The following is a 15,925-nucleotide window of genomic DNA, read 5'->3' on the forward strand; positions in this document are numbered from 1 at the left end:
AGAAAATCAACTTTCAGGAAAATCCCCGGAAATAATTGTAATGGGCCTATTTTCACAGAAGACCTACGGAGGCAGAAGACGAGACAGAGGGGGGCCACGAGGTGCGCACACCGCATGGCGGCGCGGTGGGCCCCTGGGCCGCGCCGCTATATGGTGACGCCGCCTCGGCCAGCCCCCGACGCTCCCCTCTGGACTACTTAAAGCCCTTGACCTAAAAACGCACGGGGGTTCAACCAATTTGCCAGAAGACATCCAGAACTCCGCCGCCATCGAAAACTCTACTTTCGGGATCAGAAACTCCGTTCTGGCACCCTGCCGGGACGGGGAATTGGAGGAGATCATCGCCATCATCGCCGCCGACGCCTCTCCATCAACCATCCATGCTTCCCCCATCCATGTGTGAGTAAATCCCCGATGTAGGCTGAAGGGGATGGTAGAGATTGGATGAGATTGTTCATGTAATAGCCATAAGATTGTTAGGGCATGGTGCCTAGTATCCGTTGTTAGTACTTTTATGATATTGTTGCAACTTGTTATGCTTAATGCTTGTCACTAGGGCCCGAGTGCCATGATTTCAGATCTGAACATGTTATTGATTCACGATGATATTCATTGTTTTATGATCTTACCTGCAAGTTGTATACACATATTGTTGTCCGGAACCCGAGGCCCCAAAGTGACAGAAATTGGGACAACCGGAGGGGAAGGCTGTGATATGAGGATCACATGTGTTCACGGAGTGTTAATGCTTTGCTCCGGTAAAAGGAGTACCTTAATTACCAGTAGTTTCCCTAGAGGCCCGGCTGCCACCGGCTGGTAGGACAATAGATGTTGTGCAAGTTTCTCATTGCGAGCACGTACGACTATATACGGAACACATGTCTATGGTTATTTAGTATTTGGATACTGTTTTATTATTATCTGCAAATGCCTTGTCTTGATTATTACATGAGTTATCTTATCCATACATCGTCCGTTCATCCATCCCTATGCCTACAGTATTTTAATCCTACTGTTTACTATAATCACTACTCTGTCTTTATTACACTGCTGCTTATATTTCACTACTGCTACTGCTATAAAACTGTTGCTACTGATAAACTATTGCGAGCAAGTCCGTTTCCGAGTGCAGCTGAATTGACAACTCCGCTGTTAAGGCTTACAAATATTCTTTGGCTCCCCTTGTGTCGAATGAATAAATTGGGTTTCACTTCCCTCGAAGACTGTTGCGATCCCCTATACTTGTGGGTCATCAAGACTATTTTCTGGCGCCATCGCCGGGGAGCATAGCTTTATTTGCAAGTTCACCTGAATTGATATTGTTCGCTGCAAATCCTCCATCATGGGTAAACCTCGCGATGCTAAAGTCGTCATATTACCATCCACTACAAGAAAAGGTATAACTCTGAGTATCTCTGCTGCTCTTGATTCACCATCTGTGATAAGTCAACTTGTTTCGCCACCACAAGCTTCACATGTTGGTATTTCTGCCGAATCTGAAAATTCCTCTTATAATTTTGATGATGCTTCTGCTGTGCTTGATGATAATGGTTCATTAGGTCCTTTTTTAGATGCTACAATTGCTAGGTCTAGACAAATTAAAAATACTGAAATTCCTAATGAAAATACTGTTACACCTGTTAATTCACCTGAGTCTGTTGAATACTCTAGTGATGATCTTGATGAAGATTATGTGGAACTTGATGATGATTTTATTGATAAATGTAATGCTACTATCGGTGCAAGTAACATTAAAAAGCTTCTTGCACAACGTCTTCGTTAGATATAAACTGTCTCCTGATCCTAAATTTGCCACATCTCCTATAAACATTAACGATAAGGATTATGATTTTTCTCTTGATTTATCTCATATATCTATTATTGAGAAAGCACCTTTTTGTGGTACTGAAAAAGAAAGTGATGTAGAGCACATGATTGAGCTTTCTACTTTGAGTAGCTTGTTTTCTGATGATGTCAAGAAGCGTACTTATTTTGTTGCTAAAAATTTTCCTTTCTCATTAAAGGATGATGCTAAAACTTGGTATAATAGTTTGCCTCCTGATTCTATTGATAGTCCAAGTGGTTTGCTTGATGTTTTCTTTCGAAAATATTTTCCCGCTAGTGCTCAACATATTGCTTTGCGGAAAATTTATAGTTTTGACCCAGGAAGATGGAGAGAAATTGCCTGAAGCTTGGGAAAGGTTTTGCTCTCTTCTTAGAGCTCGGCCTGGACATGATTTGGAAAAGCATGACTTACTTTATATATTTTATAGTGGACTAACCATTGAGTCTAGGGCATACCTGAATAGTTGTGCTGGTTGTGTTTTCAGGAAAAGAACTCTAGACGAAGCTGAAAAATTAATGGCAAGAATAAGCCAAAATCATGATGATTGGACTACACCTGAACCAACCCCAACACCAATATTGAAGAAGAGAGGTATGATTGAATTAAATGATGAAGATATGAGGGAAGACAAGAAATCTCTTAAAGAGAAAGGTATCAAATCTGAAGATGTGAAGAATTTACCTCCCATAGAAGATTTATGTAAGATAACTCTCCCTTCATCCACAATTGAGGTACATTCTCTTCAACGCTTTGATAAAGAAGATATTCCTTACTCAAAACCTCCTGATCAATGTTTAGATGAATTTGATAATTATGTTGTTAAGCAAGATAACTTTAATATGAGAGTAGAGAATCATTTAATGGAAAATTCTCAAGCTATTAGTAAATTGCATGATATTGTGGAGAGAACCTCCAATGATGTTAAGATGCTTGTTAAACATTTTCATATGGTTCAAACTCAAATTGATCAACTCACTAAAGTGCAAAATGACTTGTTAAAAAATACTTCTAAAGAAAAACATGATTATGAAGTAACAACTAGAGGTGGTGTTTCTACTCAGGATCCTCTATATCCTGAGGGGCATCCCAAAAGAGTTGAACAAGATTCTCAACAAACTAAAGAAACTAGTGCTCCTTCTAAGAAAAAGAAGAAGAAACATAAAACTGTTGTAGAATCTTCTGAACCTGTTAATGATCCTAATAGTATTTCTATTTCTGATGCTGAAACCGAAAGTGGTAATGAACATGATAAAGATAATGATACGAATGATGTTTACGGTAAAGAAGAGGTTGAAGATGAACACTGAAAAGCATGCTAAAAATAAAAAGTATACTAAAGAAGATTTCATTGCTAAGAAACATGGTAATGAAAGAGAACCTTGGGTTCAAAAGCAAATGCCTTTTCTTGTTAAGAAACTAAAATCAAAGGAGGAAGAACACTATAATAAATTTTGTGATTGGATGAAACCTTTGTTCTTGCAAATTCCTTTGACTGATGCTATTAAATTGCCTCCTTATTCAAAGTATATGACAGATATTGTCTCTAACAAAAGGTTCCTAATGAGGAGATTTCCACTATGCTTGCTAATTACTCTTTCAATGGCAAGGTTCCAAAGAAGCTGGGAGACCCAGGTATACCAACTATCCCTTGTTCCATCAAGAATAATTATGTTAGAACTGCTCTATGTGATTTGGGAGCAGGAGTTAGTGTTATGCCTTTTTCTCTTTACAAGAGACTTTATTTAGATAAGTTGATACCAACTGATATATCTTTGCAAATTGTTGATAAATCTACTTCTGTTCCTGTTGGTATATGTGAGGATGTTCCTGTTCAAGTTGCTAATAATTGCTTAATATTAACTGATTTTGTTGTGTTGGAAATGCCTGAAGATGATAATATGTCTATTATTCTTGGAAAACCTTTTCTTAACACTGCATGGGGCTGTTATTGATTGCAATAAAGGAAAAGTTACTTTCAATGTTGATGACAAGGAGCATACTTGTTTATTTTCCCAAGAAGATTGATAAAGTATATGGAGTTAATACAATTTCTAATTTGAGAACTATCAAAGTGGGAGTTATTGATTGTCCTATATATGAGCCTAAAGAAGGATATCAAAATATTATGATTGGGTCCATATCAATACAATATAAGGTAAGATGATTGATTTGAGATTTATTTCTTCGTATGTCATGTAAAATTTATTTGGTGGCAAGACTTGATCAACCTTGTTAACAAGTACATTTTAAATGCATGGAAGAGCTAAACAACATTTTTTTCTTTCTCCACACTTGTTTTACTTTCTGTAATACTACTTGTTTGCAAGATACTTTAGTTGTTTAAAATTTTGAAAATCTTTTTCTGCCCTGAATCAGTTATTTTAACACCCAGAAATGTGCATTTTTTGAAGTTTTCAAAAATTTACAAAAATTATACCACTGGTCCTATTTTTAAATTTGCAACCTGGGAGTACCTGGGGCTGACCAGTGGGGCACCCCAGGGCTGCACCCCATGTGCCGGCGCGACCAGCATGGGGGGCGCGCCACCCTATGGGGAGGGCCCCACCTGGCCCTCCACTCACTCATCCACCTACCACTCCACTCTCTTTCACGGGAAAACACACCACCATTGTTCAAACCCGAGTTTCTTGCTGTTCTTGCTCGAGATTTTCGATCTCCTTGCTCAGCTCATCTTTGCTGCTGAGATTTGGGGCATTTGTTCTCCGGTATGTGACTCCTCCGATTATCCAAATAGAATTTTGTTTAGTTGAGTATATCTTGAGTATTTTGCTGCTGTAGGTGACATGTTAAGTGAGTTTGCATGCTTGTTCTAAGTTGTAGAAATTAGTTTTGATGCATGTTTAATACTCTATCAAGTTCCTATAGTAGTCTCCCTCATTTATATGTCTCAAAATCAACTCTTATAATGATTGTTGAAAAATTTCAGAAAATGGAGTGGAATAGACACCAACTCAATCAACATGAATTGGAGGTGCATGAAGTTATGAGAGTCCACCGTGAAGAGGGGGTATTCCCCTCCTACTACCCATGCACCGATTTCATGAAGAGTGCAGGAATTTTTCAGCATGTTCAAAATCTAATTTCTAATGCAGGGTTAGAAGATTTTGTTGTTGGTGAACCTTACCAATATGCAAAACTAACCATGTCAGTGGTGCAGGATTTTGAATTCCATTGGTCCCAACCTAACCCCATGGTTCGATATAAAATCTACAATAAAACTATCAACTTGCCCTTTGATGATTTTTGTGCATCTATTAAAGTGCCACAGTGGGGATCATGTGAGAAGATTAGGGGGCTGCCACGGCAACTCTTGAATCTATACGAGATGATCTGTCAAGGGAGAAGCTTCTCGGATGAGAGTGGGAAAGTTGGTCGGTCACAGAAGATGAACTTGATGCATACATAGAGAAGAGCGGCCATCATGCAGGGGACGGCATGGAGGAGGCCGAGGAACCCCTCGACTTGTCATCCGACGCAACAAGTTCTTCACATCAGCATTTTGGGCATGTGGAGCCTTCATCCTCTTCTTCTGCATAGGGATCTTATTACGACCACGCCATGTATGATCCACCGGCGTGGAACCCTGACCCTCGCTGGGGTTGATCTCCACTTAGGCCAAAAGCCTAAGCTTGGGGGGAGGTATGCCGGCATCACTCATTCATTGCATATTACAATTGCCGGTCATTTGTATATACTTGTTTCGCTTCTTTTGGTTGTTTCTCTCTCGGTTATTTTTATTTTAGTAGGTTCTCATTCTAGTTTTTGAAGGTTGTTACTACTGTAATAACCTTTACTTTTACCTTTTTATTTCATTTGTGTGCCGATAGTTGCCTCTAATATGAGGAAGATGATATTTAGGGAAGTGCTGCCTAAAAAACAGATTCTGGACTGATACTAAAAAAAATTCCTAAAAATAGCTAGAACGTTATTTTGAGCAGACAATTTTTTTGCATGTTCCCCAGGTTATTATCTAACTTTCATTAGTTGAGCACTTTTCGAGTTGAACAGCAGAAGATTTTCGAAAAAAATGATTACTATGCTTGCTTGTCAAAGTTTGGCAGATTTCTGCCGCTTTGCTTTTATGTGACTCTTTTAGTTTTCATTCTCTTGTTTTTGCTTTGTTTCTTGTCTAAAACACAGAAATACCAAAAATATTTCTGTTGTTTCTTTTTATCATTTGTTTATTTGGTTTCTTGTTCCTATTTTGCTTTATTTACTATCGTTGGTTTGCTATGAGAAAATCCAAAAAGATTTTACTTTCGTTCTTGTTTCCAATTCGAAAACACCAAAAATATTTGTTGTTCTTATTCGGTCTTGTAAAGTTTAGAATGGAGTTCAGCGGTCTCCGGTGGTTGGAGCTTGGTTTTTATTTCATATTATTCAAACCACACAAGTGAAAGGCAATAATGACGATCTACGACAACTCGACTGTGGTGAGAGGCTGGTATGAACTCTATTTGTTTTATTTTTGTACATATAGTCATTCATGTGAGCATGCTTAGTTGGTTCATGTGAGGTATATGTCATTTAATGAAAGTCTAGTAGTTCATGATATCTCATGTTTAGCTCCAATTATTAATAATGAGTAGCATGTCATAAATATTTGCTTGCATTGTTTTATTCATAGATAGGTATGACATTGTGGTATCCTCCTCTGAACGATTCATTTGAATTGACTTGGCACATGCTCACGCATGCATATGACTGAAAAACAAAAGTCAATTAAGCCTCAATGATTTACTTTGCTTCAGAGTTCTTGTATCACTTTTATGCCTCCGTTAATTTTATTTTGTCGCATGCATGATTATGACGGTTATTGCTCTCTTGATTGTCGCTTCCCAGTCTATTGCTAGCCTTCAATTTTACTGAGCGGGAATGTTGCTCGTGCTTCCAAACCCCTGAAAACCAAGTTATTCCAAAGTGTCCAACATAAATACCTATGCATGGCATTTCAAACCATTCCAAGTAAATTTTCATGTGCTACCTTTAAAACCTTCAAAGTACTTCTCCATTTGTGTCAATGTTTTATAGCTCATGAGGAAGTATGTGGTGTTTTATCTTTCAACCTTGTCATTTAATCCTGACAGACTTTCACCAATGGACTAGTGGCACATCCGCTTATCCAATAATTTTGCAAAAAGAGCTGGCGACGGGGTTCCCATCCCCAATTAATTAACTTTCATTAATAATTCTCTTCACGTGTTTTGCCCTGATTTATCAGTAAGCAACTTAATTTGCAAATAGACACTCCTCCATGGTATGTAAATGTTGGAAGGCACCCGAGGATTCGGTTAGCCATGGCTTGTGTAAGCAAAGGTTGGGAGGAGTGTCATCCATAATGAAACTAAAATACATGTGTAAACAAAAGAGAAGAGGGATGATTTACCTTGCTGGTAGAGATAACGTCCTTCATGGGAGCCGCTCTTGAAAGTATGGTTGACAAGGTAGTTAGAATTCCCACTACCATTCGTTGACAACAACAAACACCTCTCAAAACAATTTTACTTTTGTTTTAAAAATGAAAAGCTCTAGCACATGTTAATCCCTGCTTCCCTCTACGAAGGGTCAATCTTTTACTTTTATGTTGAGTCACCATCCTTTCTTTGAGCACCTTCTTGAGAGCATAATTGTCATTCTTAGTGTAATATGTTTGTCCCAGAATATGGTTAATCTGTGGTATAACTTTGATGCTTTTATCTTTGATAATCTTTACTTCTAGTCTTTCCATGAAATTCAGAGGTGCCTGGGCATTTATGTTTTGCTATACAAATACGGGCAAGCGAGATACCACTTTATCATATCTTTTTATGAGCATTGCAATCTTGCTGATAGATATGTTTCATGATGTTTATTATTAATTTGTTGGTATCTTTTTCATGATTGACATAACTATTAGATGACTTTATTTGCATTTATCTTATCATGAATTGCCTAAGTACTCGTCCATATAATGAGAATATTTACATCATATGAGCAAATGTGTTCGTGAAAGTTCTTTTATCGCACTCAGTTGTTAAGCGAATTGCTTGAGGACAAGCAATAAGCTAAGCTTGGAGGGGAGTTGATACGTCCAAAACGTATCTACTTTCCCGAACACTTTTGCTATTGTTTTGCCCCTAATTTGTGTATTTTGGATACAACTAACACGGACTAACACTGTTTTCAGCGGAATTGCCCTGGTGTCTTATTTTTGTGCAGAAAATAAACTTTCAGGAAAATCCCCGGAAATAATTGCAATGCGCCTATTTTCACAGAAGACCTACGGAGCCAGAAGACGAGACAGAGGGGGGCCACGAGGTGCGCACACCACATGGCGGCGCGGTGGGCCCCTGGGCCGCGCCGCCATATGGTGACGCCGCCTCGGCCAGCCCCCGACGCTTCCCTCTTGATTACTTAAAGCCCTTGACCTAAAAACGCATGGGGGATCGACCAATTTGCCAGAAGACATCCAGAACTCCGCCGCCATCGAAGACTCTACTTTTGGGATCAGAAACTCCGTTCTGGCACCCTGCCGGGACGGGGAATTGGAGGAGATCATCGCCATCATCGCCACCGACGCCTCTCCATCAACCATCCATGCTTCCCCCATCCATGTGTGAGTAAATCCCCGCTGTAGGCTGAAGGGGATGGTAGAGATTGGATGAGATTGTTCATGTAATAGCCATAAGATTGTTAGGGCATGGTGCCTAGTATCCGTTGTTAGTACTTTTATGATATTGTTGCAACTTGTTATGCTTAATGCTTGTCACTAGGGCCCGAGTGCCATGATTTCAGATCTGAACATGTTATTGATTCAGGATGATATTCATTATTTTATGATCTTACCTGCAAGTTGTATACACATATTGCTGTCCGGAACCCGAGGCCCCAAAGTGATAGAAATTGGGACAACCGGAGGGGAAGGCTGTGATATGAGGATCACATGTGTTCATGGAGTGTTAATGCTTTGCTCCGGTACTCTATTAAAAGGAGTACCTTAATTACCAATAGTTTCCCTAGAGGCCCGGCTGCCACCGGCTGGTAGGACAATAGATGTTGTGCAAGTTTCTCATTGCGAGCACGTACGACTATATACGGAACACATGCCTATGGTTATTTAGTACTTGGATACTTGTTTTATTATTATCTGCAAATGCCTTGTCTTGATTATTACATGAGTTATCTTATCCATGCAGCGCCCGTTCATCCATCCCTATGCCTACAGTATTTTAATCCTGCTGTTTACTATAATCACTACTGCTATCTTTATTACACTGCTGCTTATATTTCACTACTGCTACTGCTATAAAACTGTTGCTACTGATAAACTATTGCGAGCAAGTCTGTTTCCAGGTGCAGCTGAATTGACAACTCCGTTGTTAAGGCTTACAAATATTCTTTGGCTCCCCTTGTGTCGAATCAATAAATTGGGTTTCACTTCCCTCGAAGACTGTTGCGATCCCCTATACTTGTGGGTCATCAGGGTTGCAAAGGCGGTGACGTTAATTTTATAAGTAGTAGTGATTGCGTAATTCTGTAAGAAGAGAAATGAAGAGGTAGGTATGGATCACACAATAAGGAATGAAATCTTGTGCAAGAATACATCCAAGCTTGACTCTAATGGCGTCGAGCGGGGCTCCTTCCTGGGGCGTCTGCAACCAAGGTCCCCCAAGTCCTAACTATCTAAGATATTGCAATAATATAGGAAATCATATGGTATCACCATTACAGTTGGGAGTTTTCTATTGTGCGGTTATACGAGGACAGTTCCTCTCGGACTACGTGTTTTGTTGCTTTCCTTAGGATTTTTTCTTCTCTTTTGTCAGATTGTTTTTTCTTTGGTAAACTTGAGCCTTTTTTCCTTTATTTGGCTATGGAGGGATTAAGTAGAGTGTGTCGAGTCAAATAACATAGATCCCTATATGTTGACTTAGGTTGCAAATATTGGTTAGTTAGGCAATTTTTTCTTCCCAACTAATATATGTATTGGCCGTAATCTTTACTATTAAATGGGAGTTGGTCGTTTGACGCTCAACGCGTTTGATGGTCGTCATTAAAAGAATCTTGTCCATCCAATTTAATCTGAACAACTAACACCGTCCGATCGATTTATATAAGGTATACATGCCTCGTCCAACCCAGCCCCGCTCGACAAAACAAAATTAGAATTAAATTGAAACGTGATCTCCGAAGCTGTTTTACATATGCCCATCAAATACTTCCATATGTGCTCATGGCGTACTGTGCCTTCATCTAATTTCCTCCCGCTAATGAAGGTACTAAAAGGGGAATCAATGATACTTCCTGCCATCTTGTGCCTTACTCTAATTTTCTCCCACTAATCATGGTACTAAATAGAAATCAATCAATACAAATTAATTATGAGATATTTCCTTACTGTGTATGCATTCCCTAGAAACAATGTTGCTGCTCCTCCCCCTCTCAATCCAAGCAGGCTGCCGCCTCATCACCCATCTTGCTGGCCACCCCACCCCACCCCAGCCCCTCCCATCCCCGCCCGGTCCTCCGATGCTCGGAAGCATGAACGCGTGCCGCCAGCAATCATCCTCGCGGCCGCCTTGTCCGTGCCGCCTGCACACTGTTCACCTACCTATATCTTCACACCCAGATGAACCACTCCCACTAACATGCCGCCTTCCACTCGAGGGGAGGATGCGGACTGCCATGTGCCGACCTCGATGTCGCCTTCTCCACTGATGGACGCCCCCTGGAGGCGCAGAGTATCACCCACTCTCCTGCTCCGTTCTCATCATAGACTATGCCGCCTCCCTGCACTCCCACGCAGATGAAACAGCATGCACGCTGCAGCTTGATGCCAGCCCCAACTCTCCGCGCTTTCGCAAGGCTCGATCGGCGGAACATCTGCCCGGAGCCCCCAGAATTTTCATGCACAACACTCTGTCAGTTTAGGGTTCTCGATTGGGAGAGAACTTATTTGATAAATCCACTGCAATCCTTTATTAACATTAGTAGGGAAGCCAATTTAAAATATTGTTGTTAGTCTTGTTAATTCTTACAGCTAAAATTTGCATATTTGGACTTGTTGATTAGGGGAATTTTCTGATTTTTTTTTATCATGCATCATTTGCAGTGGAGAAAGGGCAATTGAAGGAGAATAGTCATTGGTGCCAACTACTGAAGTGAGAACTTTAAGGTGATTCAGTTTGTAATCTTGTTATATTTTTTACATTACACTTTTACGTTGAGACAGAGAGTGAATATACTTATGCTTTATTTTGATGGCCAGCAAGCCTTAAAATCAGAACACTATATTTTACTAAAAGAATGAGAGAGATAGAAAAAGTGTTTGTCGGATGCTACAAAGTCCCACAGATGACTACAACATTTCATCAATCAATGGGTAATTTGACATCCTTGTTGTGTATCTGTTATGTATGAGTATGATAAGACACCTAGAAATTTCTATTTAGTGATGTCATGGTGTACTCTACATAATTGCTAGATAACAGATGATTAGTGCAAGTATATCGTTGGTGTGTCTTCAAAATTTATTATCATTGTAATGTTTCGCCTGGTTAGGTATTGAATTTGTCAATAATTTTCTACTTATAATCCAATCTCATGTTGTAGTCTCTGCATTTCCTACAGGCTCTGCAGGATGTATTTTGTATGGAATTGAGTAATGTGTTCTCCTAAGGTTGTTGTTGCGTGGTACTAGATTTGTTCAGCTGCTTGACCTGACGTGACATGAACTTTTTTCTCTTGGTTTTAATTGTTCTGTTGCGTAATCTTTTTGTAGAAAAGTTGAACGGGGAGGGCCGACCAAAGTTCTCAAGTATATGGATTTGAATGATGCACAAACCCATGTTTCCTTTGGAGGGGGGGCAATGATTAGCAACATTCCTTAAGGTGATATCCCTTTACTAGAAGTATAATAAGATGTATATGAGTTGTGCTATCTAACTGATTTAGATAAATGACATCTTCACTTTAATTTTTGTAACTACTTGAACCAAATCAACACACCATTTGGTTCATGATAAATGGAATTTGGCACTAACAATTTCAGAAAGCATAGTGTATCTTTATTGACTAGGTAGTGCTGATAACTTGAGATTGAGGAAAGGCTTTGTCAATAAATAAAACATGAGCTATATATAAAATTTGGTATGCTTCAACTATCTTAAAAGCAAACAACTAACTATTATCGGTTAAGTCTGTAAACTATTAAGAAACTTTCCTAGCGAAGAGTTGAAAACAATTTGAATTTTCCCTCGCATTTAAAGAGGGTTATCAAACCATATGTGCAACTTTTGGGCTGATACTAATTTGTAGGTCTACGAGACAAGAAATATATGCTCTAGCAAATATCTTATCACTTGTTTGTGTCTTCTTGAATTATTTGACAAAGGCCCATCCAGTGTGGTGTGGATGATATACAAACAAAGAAGCCTTGAAGACATAAAGAGTACATGCGTTCGCTGACCAACTAGCTAGAAAGAAGACATTGAAGAGTTTCGGCGATGGCTGACCGTGTGGCGTGGTGTGGTGATCACTGATCGTTGGAAAGAACTTGTAAATGTTACAATAGTTAGTTTATTATCCGGTTTTTTGTTACCCCTGTTTTCAAGTCTGTTGCATATTCTGCTGCTAGGTGTCTACGAGGAATGCATCTTGGGGCTCATATTATTTTATGAAAATGGGTCGTCGTGTGTTTGTCTTACAATTTAATTATTGCGTAAAGGAAACCATGTTATTTCGTAATACTTTACTTTAAAATGCTTTCAATGAATCATGTAATTTTGTATGGACTCTCAAAACTGAGATGTGTTAAATGGTTAATTACTCATATAGTCATATGTTTCTTGTCTTGCAAGATGGGGAAAAAAGAGAGCCGGGGCAACCGTAGCAACGCACGGGCATTCACCTAGTATTTTAAAACATTGGGTGGGGCCGGTGGACAAGACCGTGAGGAGAAAACTGGTCCAATGAATGAAAGGCACAATCTACTCATTTTCCTTTTCTATCATGCCTTGAGTTCTTTGATAGTGGCAAACATGTAATTGCAAGGGCATGAGTAGGTAAGAGTCTAGTTCTTTATATGATGTGCTTTTGCATGCCAGGTCATGACTAGGACTAGACTCTCAGCCATTTCTAGAAAAAGTTTGAGATGCCCAAAACCGGCCCCCACGCGGACATGCCGAGAGGATAGAAGCCGAATCGACGAGAGGAAACCACGCTGCTCCATACCACTGCGAAGACGTTATTCTACGTAGAGTCGACGTGATAATCGATAAGATTGATACTAACACATCATCACCTGTGACTTTACATTTAGGAATGTCAAAGCATTTTTTAAGACAACATATACATTATTTGATATCAACATTGATTTTGCATGCACTTTAATTAAGTTTTTATGGGTAACATGTTATTATAACCATATAATTATCATTTGATGCTTCTAGTGCCCCATGTTCTAACGAACCCCCAAAATCTTAGGGCCGTCCTGGTACACTAGGCCATCAGACTATCAGAGTCATTTTCTTCACAGGTTTTGTGTGAATAATTTTTCCCTACAAATTCATACTCTTCATCTATATCTGATTACAAGTTACAGAGCAACACACATATTTATAAGAAAATATACATACATGTTGATAACCAAGAACCGTACCATACATGTGTTGCATGTTTTCTTAATTCGAATCTTGGCCACGAATTGGCTAACTATTGAAGTTTTGGTTACACTCTTTTCAACAAAGTACATACGAAGCGGACAAATAGGCATGCACATACAAAAAAAAAACCACATTGCAAACAAATATGATTTTTATTGACATGGAAAAAGTGTGGAGTAGATTGGTCGATAACTAGTGGAGGACCAGACAGAAAACCCAGTGGGGGAAATTCAGATGAGCGGGGACACTTATGGTATAAATTTGATTTTTAAAAAACATTTTCCTTCAAGTATGAATGGATTACACTGAGATTCAAAACAATGAGTGGAGAGCATAGCCCCCACTCAGCTATACATGGATCCGCCCCTATGGATGACCTACCCACATCACCCATTACTTTTCTTTCACTAGAATAAACATTGGCACATTACTTTGTTTTCTTGGATGATCTGAATTTATTGATTAGCTAAACAAATTACATCAGGAAAAATATATCAAACACACGAACAAAAAAGTTCCCTCATAAAACCCAAAGTTTCAACTAACATATCGAAGTCGCAGTATTTAGATCCTTCTTTTGCACCTTAAATTCTTCCAAGATTCTAGTGGAAATACCGTTGACAACCAAACCTACATAAGTTGGACCGGACCTCATTATTATCATTGGAGTCGACCTTCTCAATACTCCCTCGGTTAGAGATTATAAGGCATGAGGGCCAATTCTCTAAGACCAAGAAAGTTCATAACTCACCTCATTAATTACTACATGCATCAATAGTTTCACATGCATGGTAGAAGAGAGAGAAAAATGTGAACATGCATTGGAGGAGACAGGGCAATAAATAAGATTTGCCTTATAATATCTAACAATTTTACAAAGCTCGTAGGCCTTATAATCCCTAACAAAGGTAGTAAGTTAGAATCTAACATTGTTAAACGTGTTATGTGGCCTAGGGCACCCCCTTTCAAGGCAACATGCCAAACAATTGATTCATGTATGTATTATTTATGAAAAACTAACAAATGAATACATAGAATATGGAACCACATTTAGCACTTCCATTCAATCGCCGCTGGCCCAAAACAGGTTGAAGCATCGGACGACAAATTGTTATATTTAGAGCCAATAACATGTGGGGATAAAACACCACAAACTCTCTAAGGTGGGCCACGCCGGCCATGACAACGACACCAGAAAATGGATATAGTTATGGGACACTTATTTCATGAATGCCACATCCACTGTGGAAATGTGTTAAAATGTCGTTATCAAGACACAAACCAAACATTAAATAAAATAAACTATAATGTAGATGTAGATCTGGGGTTCCTCCTCCCGGTGGCGGATCTAGAATGAAAATGTAGAGTAGGTTCAATCATCTAAGAACATACTTTCAAGAGGCATGTTTGGTTGTGTTATACCATTTACAAGCACGATCCGGTCTACAATGGATTTTTCTAAACTTATTTGTGCAATTAGTCATGCACGTACAATATAAGGCTTAGGTTGTTAATGGATTTAATTTAGCTCCATTTTAATAGTTATTTGCTCCCCTCGCTAACAGAACTTTGACATTTTATCATCAACCATTGTTGAAGCATACATATTTGATGCTTTCTTGCTGAAAATGGAGGGTATGCTTGAGCTTGTCGAAGCATACTTGATAAATTCGCACTGCCTCCTCCTCATTCTTGCACCAGACTAGCTACCGACAAAGGGAACCGACATCAAGAAGAGGATTATTCCCTTGGAATCAATCATACCGTCCATTGGCGGTAATAATCCGTTGATGATTGTTTGTAAGAAAAAGATTTCGAGGGCCAAGATTAAGGAGGAAACCCCTCTGTAACGGCCCCCGAAAAACCCCTATTAGATATTGCTTGTTCTTTTTATTTTATGCATCATCATGGCATATGCATCATATCAACCATGTTTTTAATAAAATAAAATTATTTTATAAACCCTAGATTGTTGCTTTTCCCTCTCAGGGCTTGTTTGGTATTAGAGTTTTATTGGGGATTAGCGGGGATAATCCGCTCCAAACTTCAAATCCCCACTTATACCCAATACATGTTTGGTGCTAGAGTATGAGTGAATTTAATCCCACTTTTCCCCAAATTTTAGTGTAATTTTTCAATCCCCAATACTCTACCCCTACCTAGTGGGTTGGGAATGGGGTTTTGTGGGGATTGGATGACAGCAGAGATTCACCCAATACTCTAGAGTATTATCCCCACTAATCCCCACTAAAACACTAATACCAAACAAGTCCTCATATGTTTTATTAAAAAAAAACCTTTCTCACCTATCTTAATCCAAATAATAATAAAACCCAAAATATTATTATTTTGGATATATTGAAAAAATAATGTCATACCTTGTTTTGGTTTGGTTTCACGAATGTTTTCAAACCAG

Source organism: Lolium rigidum, chromosome 7 (genome assembly GCF_022539505.1).
Source record: "Lolium rigidum isolate FL_2022 chromosome 7, APGP_CSIRO_Lrig_0.1, whole genome shotgun sequence".
Classification (NCBI taxonomy): domain Eukaryota; kingdom Viridiplantae; phylum Streptophyta; class Magnoliopsida; order Poales; family Poaceae; genus Lolium; species Lolium rigidum.